This window comes from Propithecus coquereli, unplaced genomic scaffold (assembly GCF_000956105.1).
Source record: "Propithecus coquereli isolate 6110/MARCELLA unplaced genomic scaffold, Pcoq_1.0 Scaffold300, whole genome shotgun sequence".
Taxonomy (NCBI): Eukaryota; Metazoa; Chordata; class Mammalia; order Primates; family Indriidae; genus Propithecus; species Propithecus coquereli.
The window spans coordinates 2,089,706-2,103,168 of record NW_012148620.1 but is presented as its reverse complement, the minus strand read 5'-3'; the positions used below and the strand labels follow the sequence as shown (position 1 = coordinate 2,103,168).

Genomic DNA, 13,463 nt, shown 5'->3' with positions numbered 1-13,463 from the left:
TAAGACTTTACCTTCCTTGGAAACTACAGGCATGTAGCAGTGTCTTATTATGGAGAAGTCAATTATGTCATTTCTTGGTGGGTCTGAGGCCACCAACCCACACGTTCTGGTCAAAAACATTTTCAGAAACCAAATTTTTTTTTTTCTTGGTAGAGAAAAGGCAAGAAAGAAACATTACAAAATGTTGAACCTGGTTGCCTTTAAATGCCAAAAATATGAATACATTTTCACTAACTTTCTATATTTCCAAATATTGTTTTATAAGTATTACTTTTGCAATGGAAAAACATAGCAAACATGTTATTATGGTCTGCATTTATTGGTAATGAAAAAACTCTCAGGGACAACTCTTGTACTCCTCTAACTTCTATAAATTTCTGTTACTTTTGCAAGAAAATTGCTGCATGCTCTAGTGTTTTCTATTAATAAACAAAATGTGCCTTCCTATACCACAAACTATTTTATCCCTGTTTTTTTTCCACTGCACGTGTCCAATACGTCAATGTTCCCTCCTACGCACTGCAAGCCACAGACCACAGCCACCTGGGGAAGGGGGAAGGTGTCTCTGATTTTGTCCGCATAGGGAAGAAATGCATTCTACTTCTTCTCAGCCTGGTTTGGTAGCTAATATGCTCAGGGTGGTAGTGGCCAAGGAATTTTTACACAGGAGGAAAGATCAAGTATCCCAAATGAGCATAAGAAATGCAACTAAAAAATTGTATACAGTTAAAGAAATGCCCCTCCCTCTCCAGATTAGGTTTATTTTTTAAACTAGTGACAACTGAAGATGGTACTTGATTGTCATACAAAGGTACTGAACACTTAAAGGCATAATTTGCAGCCCTTTGCTAGCAAGAAAGATTTTTCCACGATCCCTTTACACCTTCTGAAAGATTAACGACCTTCAACAAACACCAGTAAGCCGCCATGCCAGAATTCAAACAGATGTTCTCGGGAGTGAAACTTCAGTTTGGGGTTTGAAAATACTTTTGTCTTTCCTTTCTCAATAGATCATAATGGAAAAATTATTGTCAAAAGTACATCTGATTTATGGTTTTTGGTCACCCTGTGGAGTGTCATGGGCTATCTCCATGTTTGCCACAACCATTTCATTTCTTTAAAATAACTCTCAAAAAACATCTTCTACACTTTTTCTGGCAAAAAGTGGAGGGCAAATAAGCCCTCCACTTATTTGATAGCTCCCTGAAGACAAAGTGGTTGTTTCGGAACATGGAATCAGGCATCTCCTATGATCTGGGTAATTTTTTTTCATATTAATATTACTGGTACCATATTATTAAGAGCCAGAACTGTGACACTACGACATTCTGCCATCCAACTGATCCAAAGAAGACCATGTGAGGAGTTTGTGCACGTGAATCCTTTTCAGGTGTGTCCTGCATTATCTGTGCCCACATGCCAAACAACAAGCTGAGTAAATTTATAGTGGATCCTAAAATTAAACAGAGAGCAGAGCACATGGACTATTCAGGAAAAAGAGGGAAAGGAATATTTATTGACTTGTCTACTGTGTACCAGACACTTGACGGGCATGATGCACTTGCCATTCACGGCGACCCTCAGACCAGCTGCATCAGCATCACCTGAATTTCTTCAGAATCTCTGGTGCCTTCTAGACTTGCATTTTAACAAGATCCTCAGCATTGCTTTTATATCATTTTATCACCAAAATTCACCAAAATTCTAGATCTAGATGGTATTATCTGTGTTTTACATTTGGAAATTAAAGATCAGGAAGGCTAAGCAATTTACATAAAAGTCACAAGATACTAATAAATTGGATTTGGATCTGTTTTAAACTTATTATATTTCTATTCCACTAGGCTAAATTCTAAACCAGCCTAAAGCCATGAGACTTGGGTTTCAATTCAGGTTCCACCATTAATATCTTTCTGGCCTCACACATTACAGGCCAGTTAACCTATCTGAGCCCATGTTTTTGTCCTGCCTATTTCATGGAATCGCTACAAAACAAATGAAATCAATATATGTGAAAACACTGTAAAATATATAGCACTGGCCAAAATTAATCTGTTAATGGAATCTTATATGTGACTCTTTCTCACTCAGTTTTTGCCAAGACATAAAGACCAAGAACAAAACACCGGATGCCAAGGACCTCCACGTTACAGATAAAGAGGCAAACTGCCTATGTGGTTTTGAAACTGGCTGGGTCACCCACCTCAAGGGTATAAGAAGTTTGAAGTTAAAGAAAGAGAAGAGATGTTTCCTCTAGAAAGTGTTTTTATCCAGGGGCAGGAGAACAGATCATTTCTCCCTCATCTCAGTCTACAGCAAGGGTCTCTAAGAAGACCGTACAGAGAGTTTATTTGTCCCCTGAAAGATGATAACTTCATCTGGAAGGAGATATCTACCACAAACCGCCCCTCCCTTATTGGCTTTCCAGACTAACAGAATATTATGTTTTGGTGTTGCCATGCTGATTATTAAACTCAACGGCAAATTTTAATTATGTATCTTGGGGCTAAAAGTGACAAGTGGACTTTTTATTTATCTAAAGGTGTCTGACAAGTTAGGGACCTGCTCAAGATTTCAGCCAAAAAGCAAGGAAAAAGTAATCTCTGGACTTGATTTAGAGGAATGATGAGGAGAAACAATAATCATATAGCTTGCTGCTTGCACCCCATGGGGAACTGCTTTCTCAGTATCCTGCTTACCCTAGCATTAGTACCATAAGAGCCAACACTAGATCAATAGGAATGATGTTTCCACAGCAAAAATCCGGTTTTAAAGACAAAGGTTGCAAGAAAGAGGTGGAACAGACAGGTCAGCTTTCCCAAATTACCTGATCTTATCCTGAATCCAAAACCCAAATCACAGAAGTTTAGAGGAGCAGAAAACTATCCTTCCCCACAGTCAAGTACAACCCAGTCTATGGGCTAAGAAGATAGCAGAGGAGTTTCTTCACCCTTCACAGAATTGCCCAGTTGAGGATCAAGGTGTTAATCAGATTAGTTAAAGTGGGGAAATCTGAGAGCAGAAGTTTAGGCAGATCCAGAACACTGGGTAGGAGGGAGAGACTTGAACCCAGGAGCAAGGTCAAGGGTTGTTGGTTCGGCCCCTCCCTCGCGCTGGCCCTGCCTAGCTCCCCTCCCCACCCGACAGGTGGGTGGACTGCCCTGAAGAGGCAGGGAGGGGAGGGTTGGGACCGCCAGTGGGCGGGCAACGATGCCCAACTTCTGTGGAAGAGCACGCAGTCCCACCTGGCCTTTTTCAGGGTCCCCCGGGATCCAGCCAGATGCCAGAAATAGGTAACGAATTGTAGGCAAGCAGACTTAGAAGATAAAGTACCCAATCAACTAAATAAACATAACCGATTATGTGTCAAACTCTTTGAGATCTCTGTGATCTGTAGACCTAGCCTTTACAGGACAGTTCTTTGAGATAATGCAATACCAACAATATTGGATCTTACCAGTCATCAATCCACACAGTAGACACAGAAAACAAATAAAAGAATTGGGTGAAGATGAAATCAGGACACTGAAACAGAAAAAAATTGATGAAACTTCTGAACAAAAGCAAAAACATAAAGACACCAACAACAGCAATGCTCAGAACCCCAGTGCAGAAGAGGGGGTTGAAGAACAGGATGAGGACGTTTTACCTGTAACCCTTGAAGAGAAGGAAAACAATACCTAAAGTCTCCATTTGAAATCTTGATTGTTATGAGTAAGCAAAACATACCTCTGGATGGACTTGAGGCTGATGCAAGAAAAAGGGTCTTTTTACTCCTGATAACTTTCAAGCACTGCTGGAGTGCCGGGTAAGTTCTGGTGAAGAGGTCCCGAGAAAGCGCTTTGAGAAATCAGCAGTTAACACATTGTTTTGCTCAAAACTACAGCAGAGACAGATGCTAGAGATCTGTGAGAGCTGTATTTGGGCAGAAACTCTCAGGGAAGTGAGAGACGCATACTTCTTTCCCTTATCGCTGACAGTGTAGTGGACATAGCAGAGGAAGAGCACCTGCCCGTTCACGGAGGAATCTCATAACCTGAGAGAGGAGTTTGTGGGCTTTCTGACCCATGAAGCCCATGCAGAAATTTTGGCTGTGAAATTTCACACTACAATAACTGAGAAGTGGGAGCTAAATATGGAGTATCGTCGTGGCCAGGCTTACATTGTGTCCAGTGGATTTTCTTCCAAAATGAAAGTTGTTGCTTCTAGACTTTTAGAGAAATATCCCCAAGCTATCTAGACACTTTGCTTTTCCTGTGCCTTAAATACGTGGTTGGCAAAATCAGTGCCTGTTATGGGAGTATCTGTTGCACGGGGAACAATTGAGGAAGTTTGTTCTTTTTACCGTCGATCACCACAACTGCTTTCAGAACTTGACAATGTTATTTCTGTTCTTTTTCAGAACAGTAAAGAAAGGGAAGAAAGGAGTAAAGAACTGAAGGAAATTTGCTATTCTCAGTGGATAGGAAGGCATGATGCTTTTGAAATTTTAGTGGACCTCCTGCAAGCACTTGTTTTATGTTTAGATGGTATAAATAGTGACCCAACTATTAGATGGAATAACTGTATAGCTGGTGGAGTATTTGTCCTCTGTAGAGCAGTAACAGATTTTGATTTCGTTGTTACTATTGTTGTTCTTAAAAATATCCCCTCTTTTATAAGGGCCTTTGGGAAAAATCTCCAGGGGCAAACCTCTGATGTCTTCTTTGCAGCCAGTAGCATGACTGCAGTATTGCATGCACTCAATGGAGTGATGGAAAATATCGAAGTTTATCCCGAGTTTTGGTTTGAGGAAACCACAACTTTAGCTGCCAAACTTGATATTCAGATGAAACTCCCTGGGAAATTCCGCAGAGCTCAGTAAGGTAACCTGGAACCTCAACTGACCTCTGAGTGTTACTATAAAGAAACCCTAAGTGTTCCAACAGTGGAGCACATTATTCAGGAACTTAAAGATATATTCTCAGAATAGCACCTCAAAGCTCTTAAATACCCATCTCTGGTACCCTCAGTCATGGATCAACTCAAATTCAATACGTCAGATGAACACCATGCTGACACGTACGGAAGTGATTTACCCAATCCTGACACGCTCTCAGCTGAACTTTGTTGTTGGAGAATCGAATGGAAACACAGAGGGAAAGATATTGAGCTTTCACCGACCATTTATGAAGTCATCCACGTGCCTGACATCAACTTTCTTCTTAATGTGTATGCATTGCTAAAGGTCCTGTGTATTCTTCCCGCGATGAAGGTTGAGAATGGGCGCTACGAAAATGGACGAAAGCGTCCCAAGCATACTTGAGGAACACTTTGACAGATCAAAGGTTAAGTAACTTGGCTTTGCTTAACATAAATTTTGATATAAAACATGATCTGGATTTAATGGTAGACACATATAACAAACTCTATACAACTAAGTCAGAGCTTCCTACGGATAATTGAGAAACCATAGAAAACACCTAAGAGACTTTTAAAATAGGCTTTCTCTTGTATTTGATATTTGAAAGAAGAGCCATAAGGTATGTAGGCAACTTTATCACTGAATATCTTTGCCTACAGCCCTCCATTGAATAGTTTAGCCATTGATAATATACCTATTTGAATGGCCCCTGTTTGAACCCTCATGCTTTGAATCTGTTCTTCCAGAAGGTAGCATTGGAAGTGCCACATTTTACTTCTTTGTGATCTCTGCCAGTGGCACTCTGGAATTGTTTTAGTTAAGTCATTTTAGACATAACATTTACTATCATGGTGGATCCATGTCAGGTATTGAGTTATCAATTCTTTGAAGAAATAAATTTTGAGAAGATGTGGGAGGAAGGAATATATTTTATAAAACGTTATAATGAAGCCCGTGATTGAACTTTGACTAGTAGGAGTTTTAAATATATTGTTAAAAATCTGTAACAGACAGCTAAAAAAAATTATCAGAGAGAGAAGCTTGTAAGCTCACCAAACAAGGATTTCATTGTAGAGTTTGTCTTTATCAAATGAACTTAGAGGAACAAGTGACAATTAAAGTTTGAATGGAAGAGCCTGCCATTGTTGTTCCATATCTGATTGTTGCTGTTTACATTCCTTTGTTGAGCCTGTATCTTCATAAGCTTTTTAGCAGGTATGTGTTGAACATTTCTGTTCCATGGTTAGGATAAAATCAGACCATGGATACTGACAACTGACTTGTCTTTTTCTTCTGTCTTTTTCCATGACTTTATCTACTGCCTCGTCTTGATCTATAATCAAAGCCTGGAAAAAAATAAATGTTTCGTGGTTTATTTAGAAATCATATGGAAAATATTGCCGTTATTTTTGGTGAATAAAATAAATTTTGTATAGTTAATTCAAAAAAAAAAAAAAAACGTTGTTGGTTCTGTTATAGATACACATGGATAGCTGAGATACCAGGAAATCAATGGTGGGTGGGAAAAAAGAAGTTGAAACGATCCCAGATGACCAGGGTATTCAATTACCATGTGTGTCAGGATGACTTCACATGCATATCTCCATCCCAAACCTTTGTAGAAAGCTCACCACTATGTACATCTCCTTTTTATCTCTATCCAAAAGTCCAAGAGTGGACTTTTAAAATGTCCTATTATTGACCTCCTTAAAATGTTTTAGTGGTTTCTACAGCCTTTAAATAACAACATCAGGGCTCCTCAGCTGGCCTCCAAGGTCTCTCATGCCCTGGGTTCTGCTTCCCTCATCTCTCACTGACTCCCCTTCCATCGCCCATAACACAGCCAAATGGAACTGCTCAGTTTCCAAACACCCCTCATCTTTGAGCCTTAGCATTTTCCATCATACATAGTTTTCCAAACTTGTTGATGATAAGAAGCACCTGAAATTCTTTTTAAAATGCAAATTTCCAGGTTCTACTACAGACCTACCAATTTGGAAACTCCAGGGAAGGGATCCGGGAATCTGTGTTTTTAACAAGCTCTCTGGCAACTATAGTATAAGTTCTATAAGGACAAGGACTATATCTGTCTTCTTCACAGCATTATATCCAGAATCCACAGCATTATATACAGAATCCAGTGTAAATAGGTACTGTTCCCTTTAGCTATAAAATCTGCTCTTCACCCTATGTGAAGAGACTAAATGCTGCTTTGTTCAAACAGCACCCAGTACAGTTTGTGTAACATAATAGGCAGTCAATACAGATGGAATAAATGAGAAAATTAATAATAAAATTAGTGCATGCATCAAATGAGTTGAGCAGGAAATTTGGGGAGTGGAATGTGAGGTTATGAGTGGCAGGCAACAAATGGATGTATCCCACATTGTGGACAACTTCTGGGAGGGCCTAGCATAGGGATTGCAATGGTCTGAATGTGTGAGTCTCCTCAAAATTTATATGTTGAAATCTTAACCCCCAAGATGATGGTATCAGGATGTGGAGCCTTTGGGAGGTGATTAGGTCATAAGGATGGAGCCCTCATGAATAAGATTAGTGCCCTTTTAAGAGAGCTCCCTTGTCCTTTCTACCAGGTGAGGACACAACAAGAAGACTACCATCTATGAACCAGGAAACAGTCCCTCGCCAGACACTGAATCTACTGGCACCTTGATCTTGGACTGTGTACCCTCCAGAACTGTGAGAAATAAATGTCTGCTGTTTATAAGCCACGAGGTTTATGGGATTTTATTATAGCAGCCTGAATGGACCAAGATAGGAATCTTGATTTCAGAAACAATAAATCCAAGCCCTATGGGATGAGATACCAGGTAAATGTCAGGTCACAATGAAGAAATCTCATCATTAAGAAAATGGGGAAGTAGATGGGAAATTTGTTTACTAGAGAGGTGATTAGAGGCAAACTGGAACTTAGAAACAAGATAAGAACCCAATAACTGGGGAAAGTATTCCTAAAATTTGAGTGAAACCAGGCAAAAGATGTTCTTAATGATTAATCACTAAGGTCTCCTCAGAAGACAGAATTGAGGCTGATCTGGTACATAGTTGCATATACCGGACAGAGTTATAACCCAGTTCTAAAGATTAGGAGGAGACACAGGGGACAAGAGCCTGGCAACCACTTCTATTTGATACTCTTCTCCCTTCTCAGGTACAAAAGAGATCATCAAACTTATTGAGCTGTTCCTATCCTTATCAACTAAGAAAGTAATTTTCTAGAGTTCTAAGTTATAAAAGGAAAGAGCAAAGTTGATTTAATTATATATGGAAGTAAGTGAGGATATAAATTTAAAAGCCCAGGAAAATCTGAAAGCTGGGCATATAGAGAAACAAGAAAGAAACTGAGAAGACCCCAGACTGTGCTCTAGATATCAAACCCACCTGGTAAAGCTGTGTATGCTGATCAATTTTCCACACCTACATTTATTTATGTAATAAAAATTCATTCATAAAGGCTTCAGTGGTGGCAAGACAACCAGAAAGAACAATCCAGGATATATTTGAGTATTTTTGAAGGTATCAATGCCCCCTTGTCCTTCCTAGATTTAAGAGGAGGGGTTGGGAGAATCAGAAAGAGAGAAAACTATGAAACTTAGAAGACATAACCATTTTTCCATTCATGTTTAAACCATGTGCACTAGACCAGAAATGTAACCCATGTGATATTGATTCATTTACACTATAATCATCAAAATGTTGTTTTCCAGGAGCAATTTAATGTCCACAAAGATTTTCAAGGCTTTTCAGAAATATTTTTAATCCATTTTCCCCATAAAAACAGGAAGCTGCATTTGCCAACTATCAACTGACCCAATCACGAAGAAAAAGTTCAGATTTCCTTCAAATGTTCAAGGTCATGAATTTTAGTAGACTTTCATTGTGGCAATTAAGCTCTCTAAAACCACAAAAAAAGGACAGTATTTGCCCAGTTGGGTGGCTCAGTTTCCCACAGGTGTTATCAGAGTTGACCTCACCCAGGAGGTAGGGTTTCTACTCATCGAACACCACCCGCATCCTTCACTTTTCCACAGTAATCTTGCCCCCTCTTTCTTCCTCCCTTGACTTTATTCTCTGCCTTTCCACCTTTATTTCTACAATGAAGAATATTTGATATTTCACTTATATCAGGCTCTGTTCTATTCAACATTGTTATCAATGATTTACGAAGATATAGGCAGCTCAGATGCTTGTAAAATGTGAGATAGCATCAAAATAAGAGGACAGGTTAATCTACTAGATGACAGAGATGGCTGGTTCTAATAATATAATGAGTTATAAAGAAAAATGAAAGTGTTTTCCTTAGGTATAAAATATCTACATATAGATATGTAGATGCATAGCAAAGAGTCCAATTTTTTAAGAGGTCACAGTTTAAGAGGAACCTCAGCAAACTACAGTGGTTTCCAATGGAGAGAAATCTAGATGGGAAGGAATCTAAATATCTGAAATATTATAGGAATTGGGATCATTTAGCCTGAAGATGAGAAGATTTTGCAGGGCTAAAATCACTCTTCGAACAAATTGAAAAACAGGTGAACAACCACTAATATATTTCATAGTCAGATTTATACAAAGACCCTCTGATCTTCAAAATCCCTTCTAGATAGGAGATCTGTGTTTTCCGCCTCCAAGGCCTATCCAGAACTTCTCTTTCAGAGTACCTTAGCCAGTTTAGAAATGTGCAAATACTAATGAAATGTGCAATAACTGGTTTGGAAAGCCCCAATATAGTTTTCAACTTCAAAAATGGCACTGGCTTTCACGTCAACTGTTTTGATGATTGTCTTTTCTTCTCAGGCTCTTTAGGCTGCCTGACTATAGAGAAGTTAATTTCTGTAAGACTAAAAGCCATAATAAAATCCCTGCCTGAACTTGAAGCATCTTTTCAATTTGTGATCAACTCCCTTTTGCATAGGCATAGTCTCCAAGTGTTTTTTAAAAATGTTTAAGAACCAACCTCTCCTCTCCTTTCAGGATTTTTAATTATTAAATTGAGTAGCAAGAAATGGAAAGTGAATTTGATGATGGAAGAAAAGAATAGTCATGATTTTTTATGACATTTAAGAAAATGGGAAAGTAGGATAAACTCATTTAAGTAACTATTCTAAAGGTTGAGTATTTGGCCACTTTCTTTTCCAGCATAACCATTAACAGTTGTGACCTAAAGAGTTCCAGGATACAAAGCTGAGCATTTGAATGACAAGCTAAGAGAGTGCCTGGTGGTGAGCATTCTCTGTGTGTTCCATTCAAAAAGTTTCACTTGGGAAAACTAAGACAAGAAAGTCAATTAACTTTACAAGATAGAAGGAAAAAATGTCCATTTTCGCTTCAGTTTACCACTATGAGAATTGAAAAGATTCCACTTCCAAGAAAACTATTAATTTTTATAGTGTCAGCATGCTTTTTATAAACTGCATTTTTATGATACCAGGCTCAGTGTTGGAAACATTTTATACTCCAGAGGAAAGTCTGAGCTTTTGCAAAGTGGAAGAACAGTATCATATTTAAACCATTTGATCTATTTTTGAAAACACTATTTAAGCCTACAGAATGTCTTTTAAAGTCTTTTAAATAGAGTCTTTTGCAAGACATCTCATAAGTTCAGTATCCTGCTCTGTCTTTCCATGTCTTGCCTTCTGCCATACTCTGTGTGTTCCAAAAGTATGTGCTGTCCACAGAGTCATATTGCTGGGTGTCCACTCCACAACCCACATATCAACAACAGAGACTCCTCAAGCCCCAGCACGAATTAATCTGCTGCCTCTTTTGGCAAGAGAAGAGCAATCAGTGGGATAATGGGGGTGTTAAAGAGTTCCTGCAAGGAAAGGTGAAAGGAACCGAAGATGTTTTACCTATAGAAGTCAGTGATTTGAGCATCATTCTTAAGTTCATTGAGATTTCTTTTCTAAAGGCAATAAATAATTATCTCTATGTCCATAGAGAAACAACGAAAGGAAATATGCTTAAGTTATATCCAGAGAGTTTGCCATTGGACAAAAAAGGTCTTTTCAAGGTTTGAGTGGTAAAGCAGTAAAACGATCTATCCTGAGAGGTTCTAGAGCCTGTCTTCTTACAGCTTCCATAAGAGAAAAGTTGCCCCTTTGTCTTGTATGGTTTAAGTAAAGAAGGTCTGTGGCTAAAATATAGAACTGAGATTGTGACCCAATAACCCAAGAGAGAGATGAATGTATTCTGTTACAAAGGCCTTTAGGAAAGTATTCCCAGAACTTGTCTTGGTAATCAATTCAAGTACTTAGCAACCTCCCCTATCAGGGAATTACTCTTCATAGGCTCAAAGTCCATATATGTTAAGTTCAGATCTTTCTCTAGGAGAGTGAGGATATATACAACACATCCTTGAGTGACCATTAATTTCCTTGCAGGTAAGGTACCACCTTGGTATAGTAGTGGTCTATCTAGACTATTCTCTAATGTGCCCATCACAGGGCCATAAATAGAAGAGCTCTTCAAAGAGCACCTACCTGATACTTTCTGACCATGAGTAAAAGAGTTGCATGTGCTCTTGGCTGATCTCAAAAGATATTAGCATCAAATTCAACTGAACTCAACAAGTACATTTTCAGTGACTCTTCTTTGCCCTGCTCTAGGCTTAGCGTTGGGCAGGTACATAATAAAAAGTATGACATGTTATCAGCCTCAAGCTGCTAAATATTTGAGGTAAAAATGAGACATATGCATATTAAAGAGAGAGAGTGAAACAGCTTTTGTTAAATGACAATGTGACAGAATGAATAAGTGCTAAATTTAGAAATCCGAAAAAACAAGGACATCCGCAGACTAGAGTAGCTGGGAAAGGTTTCACATAGGAGATGGGACAAGGTTTGAAAATTTGAATACCTCTCCTAGCTAATTTTCCATCCAAGTGACTTCCCAGATTAAACTACACTCTCTTTCTTCTTTGCAAAGCACACTGACCCCTACCCACAAGCAGCCAAACACTTTTAGTTTACAGGTAACTTGTCTTGCTTCTAAATGTAAGCATTTTTATACCAGCTGAATTTTTTTCACGGTTTAGTAAAATATTATATAAAGAGATGAAACAGTGAAAAAAATAAGGAGTATTTCTAGGAAAGCTAAGTTATATGCCTTGAAAATAGCAACAGATGAGTTGCTTAAAAATACCCTTCCATTTAGGTATTGGTGAAAAACTTTTACTAAAATTCAAAGAATTCTGTGCACAGATGACTTCTTGGTCCATTTTAAAGAAATCCAGTTGGCAATCATGGCTTATATAAAGAAGACAACATGAACTCTATCTAATCTCTGGATTCATACTCAGAAAACATAAATTAGCCTCCGCCATAAATTTTTTAAAGAAGTTATTGTGTTCAGGTATATGTTTTTATGATAAAATAAAATGTTGAAATAAGTGTTACCATTTTTAATGATACTCTGCTTTAAATGACTTCATTAACCTGTCAATTACTTATTCCATAGCACTGGTTAATAGGGCTTTTCTTGGCAAAAGTGACCTAAGAAGCACTGGACCAGAGGGACAAGGACAAGGGTTCTAGCTTTTCCTCTCCATTGGAACTTGATCAACACAATTCCTTGCCTGGCTCCAGCTTTCCACTCCATAAAGTAACTGAGATAAATTAGTCTCTCCACAGCCCCCACCACCCCTGGCCTTGGCATTCTATGAATCAATGACATACTTGTTAACTAACAGTCTTGCACTTTTTACTGTCTTGACATAGCACATCTTTAAATGTTCCAGGGCTCCAGTGCCCCTAGAGCTGATCTTATTTCTCCTTGTGACTGCTTTTTCTTGGAGGAAATATAGTATCTTAATTTTGATCTCCACCGGGTTTGAAGCAGAATACAGAGCAAGATGTGTGAGAAAATGGCACTTCCTACAAATGGAAAAATATGAGAGACAGTTATTAAGGGACATTAACTTTAGGCAAAAACAAATCCTTGATGCTTTTGTCATGTGCCTCAAGAAGAGATCTGTGAACTATGATAAGCTATTTCTATATGGAGCCAGGATGCATTTTTTCCGAACAAAGAAGCACTGCTACAGCCACAGCTGGAAAAAAAAAAAAAAAAGATCTGAAAATGCAAATAAAACCAAGGAGGATACACAACGCAATACGGTATCCTCTATTGGATCCTGGAAATAAACAGGACATTGGTGGAAAAACTGGTGAAATCTGAAAAAATCTTGTCATCTAATTAATAGTAATGCACTAAGGTTAATTTCTTAGTTTTGAAAAATGTACCATGATTATGTAGGATATGAAAATGAGGAGAAGCTGGGTATAGGATACATGGGAACTCTCTGTAGCATCTTTGCAATTTTTCTGTAAATCCAAAGTTATTCCAAAATAAAACATTTATACAGAAAATATGAGAGTTACAAAAGAGGACAGATAGAGACCTACAGAGAAAGAGAGTTTCAAGGGAGAGACAAAAAAAGAAGAGACAGAAAAGTAGACAGATAAATAAGGGAAGAACAGAGAGAGGCAGAGAAGTGATTAGTGCATTATAAAGAATTAGAGCTCACGCTTAGTTTTTA

The 13,463-nt window shown here is 38.4% G+C and overlaps 1 pseudogene; it reads left to right on the top strand.

Moving 5' to 3' along the window:
- The first annotated feature begins 1,230 nt into the window (after positions 1-1,230).
- On the top strand, positions 1,231-5,466 carry LOC105814623 (annotated as a pseudogene).
- The last annotated feature ends 7,997 nt before the right edge of the window (positions 5,467-13,463 follow it).